The following is a 23,047-nucleotide window of genomic DNA, read 5'->3' as shown; positions in this document are numbered from 1 at the left end:
GGAAGATACATGGGGGATTAAACAAATAAAGTACTAAACCCATCATTGAGGAAAAAGTTAAAAACCATTCCTTAATTTATCTATTTTAAAATTAGAATACTTACAAAACAACTAATAAGGACACATACTGATTTAAGATCAGGAAAAAGTTCTTTCTAGATTATTTGACAAATGGATAGTTGTCATAATGGATGAATAAAAAATCATTACTTATTATTTTACAATCACAATGCAGCTATCATCCAAAATGACATTTCTTACTCCTCTGGTTTCTTCTGCCTCTGATCCAAATAATATTAGTCAGTATGTATCAATATTTCACAACTTTGAGTAATATACAAAATGTTTTGGAAGAAAAAGTCTTACCAGACTCCTGATACTGACTTAGATTGCCGAATGATGTCTGTGTACAAATGTAAAATTGAGTATACACACTTCATGCATAAATAATACAATTATAAAATCAAAACACTCTTAAAAATAAATAAAATAACCATAATATCAAGGCATTCCTAATCAACATTAATTTAATTTAGCAGATAGTTTTGTTGAAACTAAATTCTCCAAATATGATAAAATACTGACTGAGTGCAGATTTTTTTACATTGCCATGTCTATTCCATCATGAGCTGTATGACAACTTAATTCACCTATCACATTTTAAAAAATTTACATGAAAATTCTGTGACACATATTATGTGGCATTTATTTTCAGGAGACACATGATCTACATATTAAACTGTGTATCTTTTATAGCCAGTAAAAAAATATTTGGTCAGAATGCAATCAAATCACAGTGTGTGTTACTGAGGACACAAATTATGGTCCAAGAAAACGAATATGGCATAGCACTAACTGTGACGATAAAGTAGAGATACACTCTACTAAATTATCCTTTACATTTTCAACTAAATTTAATATAAAATTATTAAGTATTAAAATGTAATAACTAAGTGATCTATTAGGATTCAAAGGTGGAGCAGATTATTTTGGCTATGGGAGAAAGAATGTTTCATGGAGCTGCTGACATCTGAGTTGGGCTTGTTTTGGGCATGTGATTTTGTAAGCTGACACTGGAGAAAGAAGAAGAATACAGGAGAAAATAAATGAAAGTAGAAACTTAAGTGTATCTGAAGAAAATGAGGAAGCATGGTCAAGAGTTGTGTGACACCTATTCTTTTCATTCCAAATAAATTAGAAATCACCCAGGAATAGGGATTTTTCCAAACTACATGGTAGAAACATAAAAAATTCACTCATTCATGCTCAAGAAATAAATGCTAAACGTTCTTGTAAAATAAATATTTGTAGCATATTTAACTACATTAAATGTTTATTTAAATTCACGTAATCCTATATTATTTCTTCATTTGACATTATCCTTGAAAAGTCTAACATATTCCCCACAATCGCATATTTATATATAATTTCTAGTGGTTTGTTTCTTTTTACTTTTATTAAACTCTGTAATTTTGAAATTTATTTTGATGCAACGGGATTGAACAGTTTATTCATTAGGAAGTGGCACACTATATTAATTACTGTCACTTTATAATTTCATAAAATAGTTATAAAGCAGATAAAGATCCTATCATTTAATCACATCTCAAATTTTATTGATATTCTCACCAAATTAATTCTTCAATGTTTATATTTTTAATTGTTAAATTTGTCATTTAAATGATACAGAAAGGGCAGGAGTAGCTACACTTATATCAGACAAAACAAATTTCAAGACAAAAACTCTAAGGAGAGACAAAGAAGATCATTATATAATGATAAAGTGGTCAATTCAGCAAGAGGATATAGCAATTTTAAATATATATGCACTCAACACTGGAGCACCCATATATATATAAAGCAAGTATTATTAGAGCTAAAGAGAGATATAGGCTCCAATACAACAATAGCTGGAGATATCGACATCTCATTTTCAGGGATGAACATATTTTCCATAAAGAAAATCAACAAAGGAACTTCAGACTGGATCTGAACTACAGACCAAATGGATCTACTAGATATTTATAGAACATCTCGTCCAAAGGCTGCACAATACACATTCTTTTCCTCAGCACATGGATCATTCTCATGGGTAGATCATATGTTAGGTCACAAAACAAGTCTTTAAAAAAAAAAAAGAAATAATATCAAACATCTTCTCTAACCACAACAGAAGAAAACTAGAAATTAATAACAGGAGGAATTCTGGAAACTACACAAACACATCAAAATTAAACAATATGCTCCTGAATGACCAGTAGGTCAGTGAAGAAATTAGGAAGAAAATGGAAAAACTTCTTGAAACAAATGATAATGGAAACACAACATCACTACAGGATACAGCAAAAGTAGTACTAAGAGGGAAGTTTACAGAGATAAGTGCCTACAGCATAAAAGAAGAAAAACCTCAAACAAACAATCTTAACAATGCATCTTAAAGAACTAGAAAAGAAAGAGCAAACTAAACCCAAAATTAGTAGAAGGAACAATAAAGTTCAGAGTAAAAATGAATAAATCTGAAATGAAAAAAAATACAAGAGATCCATGTAACAAAAGCCAGACTAAGAAAAAGAAGAGAAAATTCAAATAAGTAAACTTCAAAGATGAAAAGAGATACTAAAATCAATATGACAGAAATTCAAAGGATTATTAGTGCCTACTATGAGCAACTATATGTCAATAAATTGAAGAATCTAGAAGAAATGGACACATTTCTAGACACAAACAACCTACTAAGATTGAGCCAGGAAGAAATCCAAAACCTGAACAGACCAATAGCAAGTAATGAGATCGAAGCCATAATAAAAACTATCTCAGTAAAGAAAAGCCTTGGACCTGATTGCTTCACTGCTGAATTCTAATAAATATTTAAAGAAGAACAAATACCGGTCCTACTCAAACTCTTCTGAAAAACAGAAGAAGAGGGAAGACTTCCAAACACATTCTACAAGGCCAGTATTATCATAATACCGAAACCAGACAAAGACACATCAAAAAAAGAAAACTATAGGCCAATATCTCTGATGCATATTGATGCAAAAATCCTCAACAAAACACTAGCAAATGAGTTCAATAATACATTAAAAAGATCATGCATCATGACTAAGAGGGATTTATCCCTGGGATGCAAGGATGATTCAACATATGCAAATCAATCAATGTGATACATCACGTCAACAGAGTGAAGGACAAAAACCACATGATCATTTTAATTGATGCTGAAAATGCATCTGATGAAATTTAACATCCCTGCATGATAAAAACACTCAAAAAATTGGGTACAGAAAGAACGTACATCAACATAATAAAAATCACATACGACAGACCCACAACAAGCATCATACTGAATGGGGAAAAACTGAAAGCCTTTCCTCTAAGATCTGGAAAACAACAAGGATGCCCACTTTCACCACTGTTATTCAATATAGTACTGTAAGTCCTAGCCAGAGCAATCTGACAAGAGAAAGAAATAAAGGGCATCCAAACTGGAATGGAAGAAGTCAAATTATCCTTGTTTGCAAATGATATGATCATATATTTGGAAAAACCTAAAGATTCCACATACACACAAAAAAATTATTAGAATTGATAAACAAATTCAGTAAGGTTGCAGGATACAAAATCAACATACAAAAATAAGTAGCATTTCTATATGACAACCGTGAAAAATCTGAAAAAGAAATTTTAGAAAACACTCCCATTTATCACAGTTTTAGATAAAATTAAATACAAAGAGATTAATTTAACCAAAGAAATGCAAGATCTCTATAACGAAAACTATGAAACACTGATGAAAGAAATTAAAGAGAAAACCAAAAAATGAAAAGACAGTCCATGTTCATGGATTGGAAGAGTCAACATTGTAAAAACGTAGGTACTACCCAAAGCAATATACAGATTCAAGGCAATCTCTATCAAAATACCAACTACATTCTTCACAGATATAGAAAAAAAATCCCAAAATTTATATGGAACCAGAAGAGATGCAGAAGACCCAAAGTTACCCTAAACAAAAGAACAAAACTGGAGGAATCACTTTACCTCACTTTAAATTATACTACAGAGCAAGAGTAAACAAAACAGCACGGTTTGGACATAAAAACACATAGACCAATGGAACAGAATAGAAAACCCAGAAACAAATCCACACATCTGCAGTGAACTAATTTTTAACAAAAGTGCCAAGAACATACACTGGGGAAAAGACAGTCTCTTCATTAAATGGTGCTGGGAAAACTGGATTTCCATATGCAGAAGAATAACTAGACCACTAACCCTTGCCATATACAAAAAATCAAATCAAAATGGATGAAAGACTTAAATCTAAGACCTCAGATTATGAAACTACTACAGAAAATATAAGGGAAAATCTCCAGGACACTGGTCTAAGCAAAACTTTATTGGTTTCCATTCCAAGATAGTCGAAGAGGAACAGCTCCAGTCTGCAGATCCAAGTGTGATCCACACAGAAGATGGGTGATTTCTGTATCTCCAGCTGAAGTACCTAGTTCCTCTCACTGGCACTGGTTGCACAGTGGGTGCAGCCCACAGTGGTTGAGCTGAAGCAGGGCAGGGCGTCACCTCACCTGGGAAGTGCAAGGGGTTGGGGGATTTCCCTTTCTTAGCCAAGGGAAGGGGTAACAGATTGTACCTGGAAAAATGGTACATTCCCGCCAAAATACTGTACTTTTCCCATGGTCTCAGCAACCAGCAGAACAGGAGATTTTCTCCTATGCCTGGCTCGGCAGGTCCCACGCCCACAGAGCCTTGCTCACTGCTAGCACAGCAGTCTGAGATCAACCTGTGAGGCTGCAGCCTGGCTAGGGGAGGGGCATCTGCCATTGCTGAGGCTTAAGTAGGCAAACAAAGCAGCCAAGAAGCTTGAACTGTGTGGAGGCCCCCGCAGCTCGGGAAGGCCTACTGCCTCTATAGACTCCACTTCTGTGGGTAGGGCATAGCTGAAAAAAAGGCAGCAGACAACTTCTGCAGACTTAAACATCCCTGTCTGACAGCTCTGAAGAGAGCAGTGGTTCTTGCAGCATGACGTTTGAGCTCTGAGAATGGACAGACAGCCTCCTCAAGTAGGTCCCTGACACCCATGTAGCCTAACTGGAAGATACCTCCCAATGAGGCTGACAGACACCTCATACAGGCGGATGCCCTCTGGGACAAAGCTTCCAGAAAAAGGATCAGGCAGCAATATCTGCTGTTCTGCGATATTTCTGTTCTGTAGCCTCTGCTGGTGATATGCAGGCACATAGGGTCTGGAGTGGACCTCCAGCAAACTCCAACAGACCTGCAGCTGAGGACCTGACTGGTAGAAGAAAAACTAACAAACAGAAAGGAATAGCATCAACATCAACAAAAAGGACATCCACACCAAAACCCCAACTGTAGGTCAAGAACATCAAAGACCAAAGGTAGATAAAACCATAAAGATGGGAAGAAACCAGAGGAGAAAAGCTGAAAATTATAAAAACCAGAGTGCCTCTTCTCCTCCAAAGGATCGCAGCTCTTCGCCAGCAACAGAACAAAGCTGGATGGAGAATGACTTTGACAATTTGACAGAAGTAGGCTTCAGAAGGTCGGTAGTAACAAACTTCTCCAAGCTAAAGGAGCATGTTCTAACCCATGGCAAGGAAGCTAAAAACCTTGAAAAAAGGTTAGAGAAATGACTAACTAGAATAAACAGTATAGAGAAGACCTTTAATGACCTGATGGAGCTGAAAACCATGGCACGAGAATGTCGTGACACATGCACAAGCATCAATAGCCAACTCAATCAGGTGGAAGAAAGGATTATCAGTGATAGAAGATCAAATTAATGAAATAAAGTGAGAGAAGTTTAGGGAAAAAAGAGTAAAAAGAAATGAACAAAGCCTCCAAGAAATATGGGACTATGTGAAAAGATCAAATCTACATTTGATTGGTGTAACTGAAAGTGATGGGGAGAAAGGAATCAAGCTGGAAAACACTCTTCAGGATATTATCCAGGAGAACTTACCCAGCCTAGCAAGGCAGGCCAACGTTCAAATTCAGGAAATACAGAGAATGCCACAAAGATACTCCTTGAGAAGAACAACCCCAAGACACAAAATTCTCAGATTCACCAAGGTTGAAACGAAGGAAAAAATGTTAAGGGCAGCCAGAGAGAAAAGTCGGGTTACCCACAAAGGGAAGCCCATCGGACTAACAGTGCATCTCTTGGCAGAAACCCTACAAGCCGGAAGAGAGTAGGGACCAATATTCAACACTCTTAAAGAAAAGAATTTTCAACCCAGAATTTCATATCCAGACAAACTAAGCTTCATAAGTGAAGGAGAAATAAAATCCTTTACAGACAAGCAAATGCTGAGAGATTTTGTCACCACCAGGCCTGCCTTACAAGAGCTCCTGAAGGAAGCACTAAACATGGAAAGGAACAACCAGTACCAGCCACTGCAAAAACATGCCAAACTGTAAAGACCATCAATGCTGTGAAGAAACTGCATCAATTAATGGGCGAAGTAACCAGCTAACATCATAATGACAGGATCAAATTCACACATGAGAATATTAACCTTAAAAATAAATGGGTTAAATGCCCCAATTAAAAGACATAGACTGACAAATTGGTTAAAGAGTCAAGACCCAAGAGTGTGTTGTGTTTAGAAGACCCATAGCATGTGCAGAGACACACATGGCTCAAAGTAAAGGGATGGAGGAAGATCTACCAAGCAAATGGAAAGCCAAAAAAAGCAGGCATTGCAATCCTAGTCTGTGATAAAACAGCCTTTAAAGCAACGAAGATCAAAAGAAAAGAGCACTTTGAAAGGCCAAGGCGGATGGATCATGAGGTCAGGAGATGGAGACCATCCTGGCTAATATGGTATAACCCAGTCTCTACTAAAAATACAAAAAAGTAGCCAGGTGTGGTGGCAGGCGCCTGTGGTCCCAGCTACTTGGGAGGGTGAAGCAGGAGAATGGCAAGAACCTGGGGAAGGTGGAGTTTGCATTGAGCCGAAATCACACCATTGCATTCCAGACTGGGCAAGAGCAAAAACAAACAAACAAACAAACAGAAAGGAAAAGAAAAAAGAGAGACTAAAAAGGCCATTACATAATTATAAAGGGATCAATTCAACAAGGACAGCTAACTATCCTAAATATATATGCACCCAAACAGGAACACCCAGATTCATAAAAAAAGTCCTTAGAGACCTACAAAGAAACTTAGACTCCCATGCAATAGTAATGGGAGACCTTAACACCCCATTGTCAACATTAGACAGATCAACGAGACAGAAGGTTAACAAGGATATCCAGGACTTGAATTCAGCTCTGCATCAAGCGGACCTAATAGATATCTACAGAACTCTCACCCCAAATCATCAGAATATACATTCTTCTCAGCACCACATCACATTTATTCTACAACTGACCACATAATTCAAAGTAAAGCACTCCTCAGCAAATGTAAAAGAACAGAAATCACAACAAACTGTCACTCAGACCACAGTGCAATCAAATTAGAACTCAGGATTAAGAAACTCACTCAAAACTGCACAACTACATAAAAGCTGAACAACCTGCTCCTGAATGACTACTGGGTACATAACGAAATGAAGGCAGAAATAAAGATGTTCTTTGAAACCAATGAGAACAAATATACAACATAACAGAATCTCTGGGACACATTTAAAGCAGAGTGTAGAGGGAAATTTATAGCACTAAATGCCCACAAGAGAAAGCAAGAAAGATCTAAAATTGACATCCTACTATCACAATTAAAAGAACTAGAGAAGCAAGAGCAAATAAATACAAAAGCTAGCAGAAGGCAAGAAATAACTAAGATCAGAGCAGAACTGAAAGAGATAGGGACACAAAAAACCATTCAACAAAAAAATCAGTGAATCCAGGAGCTGGGTTTTTGAAAAGATCAACAAAATTGATAGACTGCCAGCCAGACTAACAAAGAAGAAAAGAGAGAAGACTCAAATAGATGTGGCCAGGCACGGTGGCTCATGACTGTAATTCCAGCACTTTGGGAGGCTGAGGCAGGCAGATCAGGAGTTCGAGACCAGACTGACCAACATGGTGAAACCCCGTCTCTACCAAAAATACAAAAAAATTAGCTGGGCATGGTAGCACGTGCCTGTAATCCCAGCTACTCAGGAGGCTGAGGTAGGAGAATCTCTTGAAGCTGGAAGGTGGAGATTGCAGTGAGCCGAGATGGCGCCACTGCACTCCAGCCTGGGCAACAGAGCAAGACTCAGTCTCAAAAAAAAAAAAAAGAATCAAATACACTCAATAAAAAATGATAAACGGGATATCACCACCGATCCCACAGAAATACAAACTACCATCAGAGAATACTATAAACACCTCTAGGCAAATAAACTAGAAAATCTAGAAGAAATGGAGAAATTCCGGGACACATACACCCTCCCAAGACTAAGCCAGGAAGAACTTGAATCTCTGAATAGACCAATAACAGGCTCTGAAATTGAGGCAATAATTAATAGCCTACCAACCAAAAAAGTCCAGGACCAGATGGATTCAAATCCTAATTCTACCAGAAGTAAAAAGAGGAGCTGGTACCATTCCTTCTAAAACTATTCCAGTCAATAGAAAAAGAGGGAATCCTCCCTAACTCATTGTATGAGGTCAGCATCATCCTGATACCAAAGCCTGGCAGAGACATAACAAAAAAAGAGAATTTTAGGCCAATATTCCTGATGAACATTGATGTGAAAATCCTCAGTAAACTACTGGCAAAGCGAATCCAGCAGCACATCAAGAAGCTTATCCACCACGATCAATGTGGCTTCATCCCTGGATGCAAGGCTGGTTCAACATACCCACATCAATAAACATAATCCATCGCATAAACATAAACAGGACCCATGAAAAAAACCACATGATTATCTCAGATGCAGAAAAAGCCTTTGACAAAATTCAACAGCGCTTCATGCTAAAAACTCTCAATAAACTAGATATTCATGGAACGTATCTCAAAATAGTAAGAGCTATTTATGACAAACCCACAGCCAATATCATACTGAATGGGAAAAAACTGGAAGCATCCCCTTTGAAAATTGGCACACGACAAGGATGCCCTCTCTCACCACTCTTATTTAGCATAGTGTTGGAAGTTCTGGCCAGGGCAATCAGGCAAGAGAAAGAAATAAAAGGTATTCAATTAGGAAAAGAGGAAGTCAAATTGTCCCTGTTTGCAGATGACATGATTGTATATTTAGAAAACCCCATCATCTCAGCCCAAAACCTCGTTAAGCTGATAAGCAAATTCAGCAGTCTCAGGATACAAAATCAGTGTGCAAAAATCACAAGCATTCCTACACACCAAGTACAGACAAACAGCCAAATCATGAGTGAACTCCCATTCACAATTGCTACAAAGAGAATAAAATACCTAGGAATCCAACTTACAAGGGATGTAAAGGACCTCTTCAAGAAGAACTACAAACCACTGCTCAACAAAATAAAAAGAGGACACAAACAAATGGAAAAACATTCCATGCTCATGGACAGAAATAATCAATATCATGAAAATGGCCATATTGCCCTAGGTAATTTATAGATTCAATGCTATCCCCATCAAGCTACTGACTTTCTTCAAAGAACTGGAAAAAAAAAAACTACTTTAAAGTTCATATGGAACCTAAAAAGAGCCTGCATTGCCAAGACAATCCTAAGCAAAAAGAACAAAGCTGGAGGCATCAAGCTACCTGACTTCGCACTACCTGACTTCGTACAATACTATAAGGCTACAGTAACCAAAACAGCATGGTACTGATACCAAAACAGAGATATACACTAATGGAACAGAACAGAGGCCTCAGAAATAACACCACACATCTACAACCATCTGATCTTTGACAAACCTGACAAAAACAGGAAATGAGGAAAGGATTCCCTATTTAATAAATGGTGCTGGGAAAACTGGCTAGCCATATGTAGAAAGCTGAAACTGGATCCCTTCCTTATACCTTATAAAAAAATTAATTCGAAGGGGGGGCGGAGCAAGATGGCCGAAAAGGAACAGCTCCAGTCTCCAACTCCCAGCGCGAGCGACACAGAAGACCGGTGATTTCTGCATTTTCAACTGAGGTACTGGGTTCATCTCACTGGGGAGTACCGGACGATCGGTGCTGGTCAGCTGCTGCAGCCCGACCAGCGAGAGCTGAAGCAGGGCGAGGCATCGCCTCACCTGGGAAGCGCAAGGGGGAAGGGAATCCCTTTTCCTAGCCAGGGGAACTGAGACACACAACACCTGGAAAAGCGGGTAACTCCCACCCCAATACTGCGCTTTAAGCAAACAGGCACACCAGGAGATCATATCCCACACCTGGCCGGGAGGGTCCCACACCCACGGAGCCTCCCTCATTGCTAGCACAGCAGTCTGTGATCTACTGGCAAGGCAGCAGCGAGGCTGGGGGAGGGGCGCCCGCCATTGCTGAGGCTTAAGTAGGTAAACAAAGCTGCTGGGAAGCTCGAACTGGGTGGAGCTCACAGCAGCTCAAGGAAACCTGCCTGTCTCTGTAGACTCCACCTCTGGGGACAGGGCAATAACAAACACAGCCGAAACCTCTGCAGACGCAAAGGACTCTGTTTGACAGCTTTGAAGAGAGCAGTGGATCTCCCAACACGGAGGTTGAGATCTGAGAAGGGACAGACTCCCTGCTCAAGTGGGTCCCTGACCCCTGAGTAGCCTAACTGGGAGACATCCCCCACTAGGGGCAGTCTGACACCCCACACCTCACAGGGTGGAGTACACCCCTGAGAGGAAGCTTCCAAAGCAAGAATCAGACAGGTACACTCGCTGTTCAGAAATATTCTATCTTCTGCAGCCTCTGCTGCTGATACCCAGGCAAACAGGGTCTGGAGTGGACCTCAAGCAATCTCCAACAGACCTACAGCTGAGGGTCCTGACTGTTAGAAGGAAAACTATCAAACAGGAAGGACATCTACACCAAAACCCCATCAGTACATCACCATCATCAAGACCAGAGGCAGATAAAACCACAAAGATGGGGAAAAAGCAGGGCAGAAAAGCTGGAAATTCAAAAAATAAGAGCGCATCTCCCCCGGCAAAGGAGCGCAGCTCATCGCCAGCAACGGATCAAAGCTGGACAGAGAATGACTTTGACGAGATGAGAGAAGAAGGCTTCAGTCCATCAAATTTCTCAGAGCTAAAGGAGGAATTACGTACCCAGCGCAAAGAAACTAAAAATCTTGAAAAAAAAGTGGAAAAATTGATGGCTAGAGTAATTAACGCAGAGAAGGTCATAAACAAAATGAAAGATGAAAACCATGACACGAGAAATACGTGACAAATGCACAAGCTTCAGTAACCGACTCGATCAACTGGAAGAAAGAGTATCTGCGATTGAGGATCAAATGAATGAAATGAAGCGAGAAGAGAAACCAAAAGAAAAAAGAAGAAAAAGAAATGAACAAAGCCTGCAAGAAGTATGGGATTATGTAAAAAGACCAAATCTACGTCTGATTGGGGTGCCTGAAAGTGAGGGGGAAAATGGAACCAAGTTGGAAAACACTCTTCAGGATATCATCCAGGAGAACTTCCCCAACCTAGTAGGGCAGGCCAACATTCAAATCCAGGAAATACAGAGAACGCCACAAAGATACTCCTCGAGAAGAGCAACTCCAAGACACATAATTGCCAGATTCACCAAAGTTGAAATGAAGGAAAAAATCTTAAGGGCAGCCAGAGAGAAAGGTCGGGTTACCCACAAAGGGAAGCCCATCAGACTAACAGCAGATCTCTCGGCAGAAACTCTCCAAGCCAGAAGAGAGTGGGGGCCAATATTCAACATTCTTAAAGAAAAGAATTTTAAACCCAGAATTTCATATCCAGCCAAACTAAGTTTCATAAGTGAAGGAGAAATAAAATCCTTTACAGATAAGCAAATGCTTAGAGATTTTGTCACCACTAGGCCTGCCTTACAAGAGACCCTGAAGGAAGCACTAAACATGGAAAGGAACAACTGGTACCAGCCATTGCAAAAACATGCCAAAATGTAAAGACCATCGAGGCTAGGACGAAACTGCATCAACTAACGAGCAAAATAACCAGTTAATATCATAATGGCAGGCTCAAGTTCACACATAACAATCTTAACCTTAAATGTAAATGGACTAAATGCTCCAATTAAAAGACACAGACTGGCAAACTGGATAAAGAGTCAAGACCCATCAGTCTGCTGTATTCAGGAGACCCATCTCACACGCAGAGACATACATAGGCTCAAAATAAAGGGATGGAGGAAGATTTACCAAGCAAATGGAGAACAAAAAAAAGCGGAGGTTGCAATACTAGTCTCTGATAAAACAGACTTTAAACCATCAAAGATCAAAAGAGACAAAGAAGGGCATTACATAATGGTAAAGGGATCAATTCAACAGGAAGAGCTAACTATCCTAAATATATATGCACCCAATACAGGAGCACCCAGATTCATCAAGCAAGTCCTTAGAGACTTACAAAGAGACTTAGACTCCCATACAATAATAATGGGAGACTTCAACACTCCACTGTCAACATTAGACAGATCAACGAGACAGAAAGTTAACAAGGATATCCAGGAATTGAACTCATCTCTGCAGCAAGCAGACCTAATAGACATCTATAGAACTCTCCACCCCAAATCAACAGAATATACATTCTTCTCAGCACCACATCGTACTTACTCCAAAATCGACCACGTAATTGGAAGTAAAGCACTCCTCAGCAAATGTACAAGAACAGAAATTATAACAAACTGTCTCTCAGACCACAGTGCAATCAAACTAGAACTCAGGACTAAGAAACTCAATCAAAACCGCTCAACTACATGGAAACTGAACAACCTGCTCCTGAATGACTACTGGGTACATAATGAAATGAAGGCAGAAATAAAGATGTTCTTTGAAACCAATGAGAACAAAGATACAACATACCAGAATCTCTGGGACACATTTAAAGCAGTGTGTAGAGGGAAATTTATAGCACTAAATGCCCACAAGAGAAAGCAGGAAAGATCTAAAATTGACACTCTAACATCGCAATTAAAAGAACTAGAGAAGCAAGAGCAAACACATTCGAAAGCTAGCAGAAGGCAAGAAATAACTAAGATCAGAGCAGAACTGAAGGAGATAGAGACACAAAAAACTCTCCAAAAAATCAATGAATCCAGGAGTTGGTTTTTTGAAAAGATCAACACAATTGACAGACCACTAGCAAGACTAATAAAGAAGAAAAGAGAGAAGAATCAAATCGACGCAATTAAAAATGATAAAGGGGATATCACCACCGACCCCACAGAAATACAAACTACCATCAGAGAATACTAAAAACACCTCTATGCAAATAAACTGGAAAATCTAGAAGAAATGGATAATTTCCTGGACACTTACACTCTTCCAAGACTAAACCAGGAAGAAGTTGAATCCCTGAATAGACCAATAGCAGGCTCTGAAATTGAGGCAATAATTAATAGCCTACCAACCAAAAAAAGTCCAGGACCAGATGGATTCACAGCTGAATTCTACCAGAGGTACAAGGAGGAGTTGGTACCATTCCTTCTGAAACTATTCCAATCAATAGAAAAAGAGTGAATCCTCCCTAACTCATTTTATGAGGCCAACATCATCCTGATACCAAAGCCTGGCAGAGACACAACAAAAAAAGAGAATTTTAGACCAATATCCCTGATGAACATCGATGCAAAAATCCTCAATAAAATACTGGCAAACCGGATTCAGCAACACATCAAAAAGCTTATCCACCATGATCAAGTGGGCTTCATCCCTGGGATGCAAGGCTGGTTCAACATTCGCAAATCAATAAACATAATCCAGCATATAAACAGAACCTAAGACAAGAACCACATGATTATCTCAATAGATGCAGAAAAGGCTTTTGACAAAATTCAACAGCCCTTCATGCTAAAAACGCTCAATAAATTCGGTATTGATGGAACGTACCTCAAAATAATAAGAGCTATTTATGACAAACCCACAGCCAATATCATACTGAATGGGCAAAAACTGGAAAAATTCCCTTTGAAAACTGGCACAAGACAGGGATGCCCTCTCTCACCACTCCTATTCAACATAGTGCTGGAAGTTCTGGCTAGGGCAGTTAGGCAAGAGAAAGAAATCAAGGGTATTCAGTTAGGAAAAGAAGAAGTCAAATTGTCCCTGTTTGCAGATGACATGATTGTATATTTAGAAAACCCCATTGTCTCAGCCCAAAATCTCCTTAAGCTGATAAGCAACTTCAGCAAAGTCTCAGGATACAAAATTAATGTGCAAAAATCACAAGCATTCTTATACATCAGTAACAGACAAACAGAGAGCCAAATCAGGAATGAACTTCCATTCACAATTGCTTCAAAGAGAATAAAATACCTAGGAATCCAACTTACAAGGGATGTAAAGGACCTCTTCAAGGAGAACTACAAACCACTGCTCAGTGAAATAAAAGAGGACACAAACAAATGGAAGAACATACCATGCTCATGGATAGGAAGAATCAATATCGTGAAAATGGCCATACTGCCCAAGGTAATTTATAGATTCAATGCCATCCCCATCAAGCTACCAATGAGTTTCTTCACAGAATTGGAAAAAACTGCTTTAAAGTTCATATGGAACCAAAAAAGAGCCTGCATCTCCAAGACAATCCTAAGTCAAAAGAACAAAGCTGGAGGCATCACGCTACCTGACTTCAAACTATACTACAAGGCTACAGTAACCAAAACAGCATGGTACTGGTACCAAAACAGAGATATAGACCAATGGAACAGAACAGAGTCCTCAGAAATAATACCACACATCTACAGCCATCTGATCTTTGACAAACCTGAGAGAAACAAGAAATGGGGAAAGGATTCCCTATTTAATAAATGGTGCTGGGAAAATTGGCTAGCCATAAGTAGAAAGCTGAAACTGGATCCTTTCCTTACTCCTTATACGAAAATTAATTCAAGATGGATTAGAGACTGAAATGTTAGACCTAATACCATAAAAATCCTAGAGGAAAACCTAGGTAGTACCATTCAGGACATAGGCATGGGCAAAGACTTCATGTCTAAAACACCAAAAGCAACGGCAGCAAAAGCCAAAATTGACAAATGGGATCTCATTAAACTAAAGAGCTTCTGCACAGCAAAAGAAACTACCATCAGAGTGAACAGGCAACCTACAGAATGGGAGAAAATTTTTGCAATCTACTCATCTGACAAAGGGCTAATATCCAGAACCTACAAAGAACTCAAACAAATGTACAAGAAAAAAACAAACAACCCCATCAAAAAGTGGGCAAAGGATATGAACAGACATTTCTCAAAAGAAGACATTCATACAGCCAACAGACACATCAAAAAATGCTCATCATCACTGGCCATCAGAGAAATGCAAATCAAAACCACAATGAGATAACATCTCACACCAGTTAGAATGGCGATCATTAAAAAGTCAGGAAACAACAGGTGCTGGAGAGGATGTGGAGAAATAGGAACACTTTTACACTGTTGGTGGGATTGTAAACTAGTTCAACCATTATGGAAAACAGTATGGCGATTCCTCAAGGATCTAGAACTAGATGTACCATATGACCCAGCCATCCCATTACTGGGTATATACCCAAAGGATTATAAATTATGCTGCTATAAAGACACATGCACACGTATGTTTATTGCGGCACTATTCACAATAGCAAAGACTTGGAATCAACCCAAATGTCCATCAGTGACAGATTGGATTAAGAAAATGTGGCACATATACACCATGGAATACTATGCAGCCATCAAAAAGGATGAGTTTGTGTCCTTTGTAGGGACATGGATGCAGCTGGAAACCATCATTCTTAGCAAACTATCACAAGAACAGAAAACCAAACACCGCATGTTCTCACTCATAGGTGGGAACTGAACAATGAGATCACTTGGACTCAGGAAGGGGAACATCACACACAGGGGCCTATCATGGGGAGGGGGGAGGGGGGAGGGATTGCATTGGGAGTTATACCTGATGTAAATGACGAGTTGATGGGTGCAGTACACCAACATGGCACAAGTATACATATGTAACAAACCTGCACGTTATGCACATGTACCCTACAACTTAAAGTATAATAATAATAAATTAATTTAAAAAAATAAATAAATAAAATAAAACAAATTAAATATAGCCCATCACTACATGACTGTGGAAAGTGAAATTTGTCTTAATAAAATATTTAAAGGTATACTGAAATGATTATACTACAATGTTTAAAACATGTTGATATACAATAAAATATTTTAAACTTAAAAAAAAAATTAATTCAAGATGGATTAAAGACTTAAATGTTAGATCTGAAACCATAAAAACCCTGGAAGAAAACCTAGGAAATACCATTCCAGACACAGGCATGGGCAAGGACTTCATGACTAAAACATCAAAAGCTATGGCAACAAAAGCCAAAATTGACAAATGGGATCTGATTAAACTAAAAAGCTTCTGTGCAGCAAAAGAAACTACCATCAGAGAGAACAGGCAACCTACAGGATGGGAGAAAAGTTTTGTAATCTACCCATCTAACAAAGGGCTGACATCCAGAATCTACAAAGAACTTTAACAAGATTTACAAGAAAAAAACAAATAACCCCATCAACAAGTGGGCAAAGGATCTGAAAGATATGAACAGACATTTCTCAAAAGGAGACATTTATGCAGGCAACAGACACATGTAAAAATGCTCTTCATCACTGGTCATCAGAGAAATGCAAATCAAAACCACAATGAGATACCATCTCATGCCAGTTAGAATGGTGATTATTAAAAAGTCAGGAAACAACAGATGCTGGAGAGGATGTGGAGAAATAGGAACATTTTTACACTTGTTGGTGGGAGTGTAAATTAGTTCAACCATTATGGAAGACAGTGTGGCAATTCCTCAACGATGTAGAACTAGAAATAACATTTGACCCAGCGATCCCATTACTGGGTATATACCCAAAAGATTATAAATCATGCTGCTATAAAGACACATGCACAGGTATGTTTACTGCAGCACTATTCACAATAACAAAGATTGGAACTAACCCAAATGTCCGTCAATGATAGACTGGATTAAGAAAATGTGGCATATACCTACAATGGAATACTATGCAGCCATGAAAAAGGATGAGTTCCTGTCCTTTGTAGGGACATGGATGAAGCTGGAAACTATCATTCTCAGCAAACTATCGCAAGGACAGGAAACCAAACACCGCATGTTCTCACTCATAGGTGGAAACTGAAAAATGAGAAGACATGGACGTAGGGTGGGGAACATCACACACTGGGGCCTGTCGGGGGGAAGGGGGCTGGGGGAGGGATAGCATTAGGGGAAATACCTAATGTAAATGACGAGCTGATGGGTGCAGTAAACCATCATGGCCCATGCATACATATGTAACAAACCTGCACGTTTTGCACATGTACCCTAGAACTTAAAGTATAATTTAAAAATAACAAAAACAAAAACAAAATTATTGAGCAATACCCCACAAGCACAGGCAACCAAAGCAAAAATGGACAAATGGGATCACTTCAAGTTAAAAATCTTCTGTACCGCAAAGGAAACAATCAATAAAGAGAAGAAACAACCCACAGAATGGGAGAAAATATTTGCAAATTATCCATCTGACAAGGAATTAATAACCAGGATATATAAGGAGCTCAAACAACTCTACAGGAAAAAATCTAATAATCCAATTTTTTAAAAAAAGGCAAAAGAATTGAATAGACATTTCTCAAAAAATGACATACAAATGGCAAACAGGCATATGAAAAGGTGTTCAATATCACTGATCAGCAGAGAAATATAAATCAAAACTACAATTCGATTATCATCTCACTCCAGTTAAAATGGCTTTTACCTAAAAGACAGATAACAACAAATGCTGGTGAGCATGTGGAAAAAGGGTGAAAAGGGTGAACATTTCTTGAGCAACATCCCGCAAGTACAGGCATCCAAAGCAAAAACGGACAAATGGGATCACATCAAGTTAAAAATCTTCTGCACAGCATAGGAAACAATCAACAAAGTGAAGAGACAACTCATAGTATGGGAGAAAATACTTGCAAATTGCCCATCTGTTGGTGAGAATGTAAGTTAGTATAACCACTATGGAGGAAATTTTGGAGGTTCCTCAGAAAACTAAAAACAGAGCTTATGATCCAGGAATCCCACTACTGGGTATATACCCCAAAGAAAGGAAATCGGTATATTGAAGAGATATCTGCATCCCCATGTTTGTTGCAGCACTGTTCACAACAGCCAATATTTGGAAGCACCCTAAGTGTTCATCAACAGATGACTGGATAAAGAAAATACGGCACATGTATATACAGTGGAGTATTATTCAATCACACAAAAAAATGAGATCTTGTCATTTGCAATAACATGAATGGAACTGTAGATCATTAGGGTAAGTGAAACAATCCCAGCACAGAAAGAGATTGTTGCATGTTCTCACTTATTTGTGGGATCTGAAAATCAAAACAATTGAACTCATGGACACAGGGGTTAGAAGGATGGCTACCAGAAGCTGGAAACGGTAGGTGAGGGCTGGAGGGAAGTGGGGATGGTTAATAGGTACAAAAAAAAGAGTTAGGAAGAATGAGTAAGACCTAATATTTGTCAGTAAAATAGGGTAACTATAATCAATGATAAGTGTACATTTAAAAATAACTAAAAGAATATAATTGTATTGTTTGTAACACAATAGATAAATACTTGAGGGGATGGATACCCCAAGATTATTGCATCCCTGTATCAAAACATTTCGTGTACCTTATAAATATATACACCTACCATGTACCCACAAAAATTAAAAATTAAAAAAAATTGTTAAATATATAAAGTAAAACAAAAAACAAACAAACAAACAAAAAAACAGGAAAGAAAGAAAAAGAAAAGAAAAAGCAGAATGGGCTGGGCACAGTGGCGCATGCCTGTAACCCCAGCACTTTGGGGTTTGAGGCAGGAGAACCACTTGAGGCCAGGAGTTCAAGACCAGCCGGGGAACATACCAACACACCACATCTCCACAAAAATAAAAATTAAAAAATTTGTCAGGCATGGAGTCTTTCACCTGTAGTCCCACAGCCATTAGGGAGGCTGAAGTGGGAGATTACTTGAGTCCAGGAATTTAAGGCTACAATGAGTTATGGTCTTGCCATGGCATTCCAGCCTGGTCGACAGAGTGAGACCTTGTTTCTGAAAAGAAGAAAAAGAATACAGAAAGAGACAGGAAATAACACAAACTGCTATCACCAATGTTTACCAAATGTAAATTAATATTTCATAATTCAGATTTTAAAAAATCAAAATATTAGAACTATATAACTAATTTATCCATGCTTAAATATCACCATTCTTTTCTCCCCCAAGGAATGCCTATTCTGAAGTGCATTTTTTTCAACCAATATTAAGCAATTACTCTGTTCCAGGCAGTTGTATATGGTTGGAGATACAGCATCTAACAAGCTAGGGAAAAATGCACTCTCGTGGAGTTCACATTCTAGTTGGGGAAAAGAGAAAACAAATGAAATAAGTAAATGAAATATATAGAATGATAAAGGTGAAAAATGTTGAAGAAAAACAGGTTAAAGGCATACAGAGTGCCAACAGAGTAAAGAAATACTTTGCAATTTCAAGTAGAAAAGACATAATTGAGAAGATATTTGAATACGGAGTCTAAGAAGAAATAGCACTAAATCTTGCATATCTTTGGAAGGAGTGGTTGAAGCAGAAGGAACAATAAGTGCAAAGGCCCCAAGGGGGAAACTTATTTGGTATATTTGAGTAATGGCAAAGAGAATCCTGTAGTAGGAATGAATGAAGTAAGCAAGGGGGAGAAGAGTAGGAGATGAGGTCAGTAGAGCCTTGAGATTCTTGTAAAGACTACTGCTTTTACTTTGAGTGAGATGGAAAGTTTCTAAAGGGTTTTGAGTAGAGAAGCCACATAATTTGTTTGACATTACTGTACATTCACATTGCCTGCTGTTAAGAATAGACAGTGACCAGGCACGGTGGCTCACACCTGTAATTCCAGCACTTTGGGAGGCCGAGGTGGGCAGATCACCTGAGGTCAAGATTACAAGACCAGCCCGGCCAACATGGCAAAACCCGTCACTACTAAAAATACAGAAATTAGCCAGGCATGGTGGCAGGCACCTGTAGTCCCAGCCACTTGGGAGGCTGAGGCAGGAGAATCGCTTGAACCTGGGAGGTGGAGGTTGCAGTGAGCTGAGATCCTGCCATCACAGTCCAGCCTAGGCAACAGAGCAAAACTCCATCTCAAAAAAAAAAAAAAAAAAAAAATTAGCTGGGCATGGTGGCACTGCCTGTAGGAGGCTAAAGCAGGAGAATCCCTTGAACACAGGAGGCAGAGGCTGCAGTGGGCTTGAGATTGCGCCACTGCTCTCCAGCCTGGGTGACAGAGAGAGTCTCTGTCTCCAAAAACAAAAACAAAAACAAAAAAGTGCCGGGAGGGGGAAGGGTAAGGGAGGGGGCGGGGAAGGAAAAGGAAGATGCAAGAAAGAAGTCTGGTCTGGAGGTTGAGTAGTTAGTCCAGGAGACAGATGAGGTGGCTCAGACTAGGAAGGTAGAAGTGGAGGTACTAAGAAAATTTTCCTTTTAGTGGTAGTCATCCTTCTCTGGTTTCTGACCTTAAAACAAATGCTTCTAATATATAACCATTAAGAGGCATTTTGCTTGGTATTCTGATCACATCAGGGACATTATTTTTTATTCCTAGTTTGCTGACCTGTCCCACTCCCCTTCTGTAATATTAATACTAGTGTGTTTAATTTTATTGCATGCTTTTACCAAATGTGTTGCATTAATACAGTGAATTATCTCAATTTTCTAATGTATAACAATCATTTGATTACTCTGATGAGTCCTAATTGATCATCACATCATTTTATTCGCTGCGGCCATGTCTATAATCTATTTCTAGAAGAATCAGTAGACATCCTTTATCAAATCATCTAGTTTTCCTTCCGGGTTGAACGCTTTTTTTTCAGAGGTACAGTTTTTAAAGTTCTTTTAGAGGAAATCATGTCCTTTACAGCAACATGTATGCAGCTGTTGGCTATTATCCTATGCAAATTAATGCAGAAATAGAAAACAAAATACCACATGTTCTCACTTATCAGTGGGGGCTAAACATTGGGTAAGCAAGGACATAAAGATGGGAATAACAGACACTAGGGACTACCAGAGAGGGAAGAGACAGAAGGGGGAATGGGGTATAAAACTACCTGTTGGGTACTGGGCTCCCTACCTGGGTGATGGGATCAATTGTACCCCAAACCTCAGTATCACGCAGTATACCCATGTAACAAACCTGCACATGTACCCCATGAATCCAAAATAAAAGTTTTATTAACAAAGAAAAAAAAAGTTCTTTTACTGAGACATCCAGTCTTTGAAAATGTGATTCTTTTGTTCTCACACAGTTTACTGGATAGAACTACTATGATAAATGTTACTTCTTTGGCACTTTGAAGATTTATCCCATTTTAGTCTGGCATTGATTGTTGTTAACATAAAGTCACTATGAATTTCATAGTAATTCCTTTGTAGGTTGCTATGTTTTTTCTCAATTGTTGCTTTAACGTCTTCTCTAGTTTAATTTTGATGTTCTACAGTTCTACGACAATATCTCTAGGAGTGGACTTACTTTTAACTTCTTCATACTCTGTGCTTGTTAAAGATGGAAAATCCACAGCTATCATCTCTTGGAATATTATCGTGCTCCCATTCTGAAACTCATATTGGCCATATTAGATCTACAACTCATTTTTAATTTAATCACTTTTAATCTATTTTCAATCTCTGTGTGTGAATTCTGAGCATCTATCATTAGTGATTCAAGATTCTTGATTCTATCTTCAGCTGTATCTATTCTTCATTTATTCACTTATTTTTTAATTTCAGTGACTATAGCTTTCATTTTTCTAGTTGCGTGCTTTTCAATTCTATCTTTCTTTCACAGTGATCCTTTTGTATATGTCTATTCAATGGTTTCTCTGTTTACATGTATATATTTTATATGCTTTCACATTTTCCTGTTATCTCAATTTTTTGGTAGCATAATCCTTTTAATTATTTTTCATGTTGTATTTTTTATGTGGCATAAACATTTTCACTTTTCCCATCTTTAGCAGACATTCCTTTTTTGGTATTAACTTGTGCGTGTAGATGAATTGCCAGATTGGTTTTGTATGTTTCTGCTGGATGACCTAAAGTTTTATTAATCTAGGTCAGATTTACATCTTAATGACTTTGTGGTTTCTCACCACGACAGTTATGTAACGTGTTGACTATATTCCCATATGAAGCAGGTGTGGCCCTTTAATTTCTCAGGATAATTTTTCCCCCTTTGCTATGTCTTGGACAGAGACAAGCTTCATTATCACTTCTCTGAACCAGTAAGTTGTCTATTTTTTTCTAGAGTTCCTTTCACTGAAGAGGCATTCTTTCTACAGTCTGGCTGTTCAAGGTTCTCCACTCAGTTCTCACCTCGCATGGCCATATCATCACCTTCTAATGGTAATAAAAATCAAAGTTCCTAGCCCTTGGGATCAATGTCTGGTCTTATATCACTATTTACCCAGTATGTCTGTAGCTCTTCAGGTTTCCTCTCAATTTTTTAATCCTCATGGTCTTTCTCTTCCACTTTTCTGGAAAGGCTGTGTGTGTATGTTTGTGTTGGCGGGGGGACTTTCAGGCCAATTTTTACATGAAGTATTATAAATAAAGAGATAAGCATAATATAAAAATAATAAAGCTATTTTACACTGAAGGCATTTATCCATATTTGCATATTTGGGTTGTTTCCATGGCTACCAGTATAAAAGGAACAGAAGGTAAGGTCCAGGGAATGCCCAAAGTGGCAAGTATCTGAAAGGGCCATATCTTCAGGTATTTTTTTATTTTTTTGAGATGGAGTCTCACTGTGTCACCCAGGCTGCACTGCACTGGCATGATCTCGGCTCCCTG

General features: G+C 38.6%; 1 protein-coding gene across 22 annotated transcripts in view; it reads right to left on the bottom strand.

Annotated features, from left to right (window-relative positions):
- MIPOL1 (mirror-image polydactyly 1) overlaps positions 1 to 23,047 on the bottom strand; it is a 410,565-nt gene that overhangs the window by 239,701 nt on the left and 147,817 nt on the right. The gene's annotated exons all lie outside the window — the stretch shown is intronic.

The sequence above is a fragment of the Macaca mulatta genome, chromosome 7 (genome assembly GCF_049350105.2).
Source record: "Macaca mulatta isolate MMU2019108-1 chromosome 7, T2T-MMU8v2.0, whole genome shotgun sequence".
Taxonomy (NCBI): domain Eukaryota; kingdom Metazoa; phylum Chordata; class Mammalia; order Primates; family Cercopithecidae; genus Macaca; species Macaca mulatta.
The sequence above is the reverse complement of the archived record's forward strand: the minus strand, read 5'-3'. Positions and strand labels throughout refer to the sequence as shown.